At 45.3% G+C, this 2998-nt stretch overlaps 1 long non-coding RNA gene across 1 annotated transcript; it reads left to right on the plus strand.

The window, feature by feature from the left end:
- Positions 1 to 1272: 1272 nt before the first annotated feature.
- LOC123077198 (uncharacterized) lies at positions 1273 to 2760 on the plus strand. The gene is made up of 3 exons (XR_006436474.1): positions 1273 to 1950; positions 2045 to 2240; positions 2331 to 2760. It is a non-coding gene; the product is annotated as an uncharacterized lncRNA (long non-coding RNA).
- The last annotated feature ends 238 nt before the right edge of the window (positions 2761 to 2998 follow it).

Below are 2998 nucleotides of genomic sequence, written 5' to 3' on the forward strand. Positions count from 1 at the left end.
CTTAAAGCTACCCATGTTGCAGAAGCTTAATCTTAAGTTCAGCGCATGGACTATGAGCAAGGTCTTTGTTGAGCGTCGAGCAATTGTTCTATCAGAAACAAAAGTACTCAAGTTTTTTGCGGAGGACATCCACAAGGTGTTCGGCATACCATGTGGCCACCGGAATGTTAAAGGCCGCGATGGGTTCATCAAGCCAAAGGCTGTGACCTTCATAAAGAGGGATGGACAGGACGGGTGTGCATAGTCTACGCGCGGCTGAGGAATTCGTTATGCGCGACATTTCTGAGGCGTCCAGCAAGATAGAGAAGGATTGCTTCCAAATTGCATTTGTCATTTTTGTTATGGGACACGTTCTGGCACCTAGGACAAAACACGATTATGGCACCATAGACTATTGGGGTGCACTTGCAAACACGGAGAATATCACGCAATATAATTGGTGTGAGTTTGTACTGGAGTTTTTGCTCGAGGCAGTCCGGCGGCTTAAGAATGATATGATGGCCAACAACCATAGTACAAACCTGGTTGGTTGCCACTTGTTTCTCCAGGTTTGTAAACATGTGTTTTTCAGTACACACCCTCCTGTGCACCGAAATCTGTCATTTGCTTTTATGGTACATGCTCATTCCCATGCCTGCTCTGTAAACCTGTGTCTCTTTTTCAGATATTCTTCCTTGACAATGTTGACCTTGGAATTTTCAACAAGAAGCACAATGTTCTTCCACGCATTAGTGATTTCGACCAGAATAGCCTGAAGAACATGATAACGATGGCCACTGACATTGGGAAGGGCCCCACTTCATATGTAAAATGCATGGTAAACATTGCAGCACAGATGACAACATAGCTCATTCATTATGAATTTTTCTGTTTTTGTATTAAGGGATTTCCATGTGTATCCTTGGCAGATTCGCCAGGGCAGCGACCTATGCTATGCCCGCTGCAACATACCTGATTGCAACCTGACAACATCCAACCAGCCAGTAGGATCTAGCAATATGGATCAACATGCTGGCAATCGCACGGATGACGGGCACGATTCAGTCCAGGTCTCATCTTCATCAGCTGTCAATCTAATCGATGTACAGACACCAATACGTATGCTTGGACCAATTGATTTCGTACAGCACATGCGGAACCGATACCCCATGCTGGTATGGGTCAGTGGGTTAATTTCGCGATTTTGGTGATTTTTTTCTAAAACTTGTTCCTGAATCGTTCATGCGTTTATTTTTCTGCTGCAGGGCAGGGATGAGCTGACCATTATACTGAAGGAGCAGAATGCCAGATGCCAGCGCGAAATTAACACTGCTCGGTCCAATCTGCAAGCAGATATGATCAAGTTTGTGGACAAACTGATGGCGTCAATCAGCAAGAGGTGCGTATGTTGTGCTGCACGAGGTTTCTCGGACTGTCCAGCAAGAGCAATCGATACATGTCAAGTTGACACGCTCACAACTCCGTGTGGTCCCAAAATCCCAGGTGTCAGGCTCGATATGTCTGCATGCAAAGGTTCTTGGTCACTCTTCCTTGCAATTTCATTACTATCTTCCGTCCTCACAGTTTACAATGAATTTTTTCACTTTGCCACTCCATTTTGCAGGTGCCAATTCTACTTCCAAGCCTACTTCCGATGAACGGTCGGACCGGCAACAGAACAAGAGGGTGCGCATCGACGAAGAAGCAGTCGCGTCAATGACGTCTCAGATAATACATTTTGCAAGGCAGACTCTGCAGGCAATAAGTGAACTGTTTATTGACCTTCCCAACAACGGCAGTACCACTGTGTTTGGACAGAAGTCTGACAGTCTGCCAGGGAGGAAATATGTATTCAAGGCTGGCTTCCAGACAGACCCATGGATCAGGGGTGTTGTCCCGTGCCCACCGCAGGCTTATGTGTCCGAACAATTGGAATTTTTTTGCTACCGCACCGGCAACAGAGCTATCAAGGTGATATCTTGAAACCATGCTCTTGCCGTTTGTCATCTTTTCCTATACATCTGTCTCACTTAGGCCGCTCACATCGCCATGCGTGTATTTACAGGAATTTCCTTGTGCATGAGAATCCTAGATTCTTACGGATAACTGGATTAGCGCTCAAACAACAGCTTGTCGAAGATGAACTAATCGACCATGAGATGATGTCAGTCATCATTAGAAGGTATTCTCAGTCTGACCAGGAAGCAGACAAACATTCACCATACTTAACGTGGAGGCACCCGCTTGAACCAGAATTCTCGGTCAGTCATACATTGTTTTTTACACTTGTTGAAAACCTTGCAACACAAATCTCCATTTTCATATACTGACGATTTTTGCTGTATATACAGACTCTGGTATTATCCGATCATGATTACATCCATACGCTGTCTATCCAGAAAGCATTATCTGCGGCGGGACTCGAGTATGACATCACATCGGCTCAACTGGTATGACTGACTTAGCCATCCACAGTTCGTTCATACATGTCTACCCATCTGTCCACAAACGTGTCATGTCTCCTATGCAGTTCTTCACGCCAGTCCCACGACGTGAAGGGTGGATCGTCATTTTCTGGGACATGGTAACACGCACCATTTTTGTTGTTGATCCCATGTACAGCAAGAAGAGCCAACCCCTGACCACACAACACAGAGATGAGATTTTAGCTTGGAAACTACATGGAGCACTGTTCAGTTGCGTAAATGAGTACTATGCTGGGTGGCCCGTGAGCAAAGATCGGTGGACTATCCAGTTCCCCGCCCTTGCTGATAGCATTTTTTTCCGGTATAGTTTTCAACATCCGTATTTTCTGGATGCCCCTATGCGCAATTTCATAGACTTTCTTCTTATTTAGCTCTGTTTGCTATGTTCAGAAAAGAAACTGGTGCATGTGTTGTCTTTATCACCCGTCATTTTGATGGCAAGAAGCTGAAGATTCCCCTCACAAAGGTTGGTTATCATGTCACCTTTGCCAATTTTATGCGTGGCCAAAGTCAGCGCTTGTAACTTCACAAGT

Source organism: Triticum aestivum, chromosome 3D (assembly GCF_018294505.1).
Source record: "Triticum aestivum cultivar Chinese Spring chromosome 3D, IWGSC CS RefSeq v2.1, whole genome shotgun sequence".
Taxonomy (NCBI): Eukaryota; Viridiplantae; Streptophyta; class Magnoliopsida; order Poales; family Poaceae; genus Triticum; species Triticum aestivum.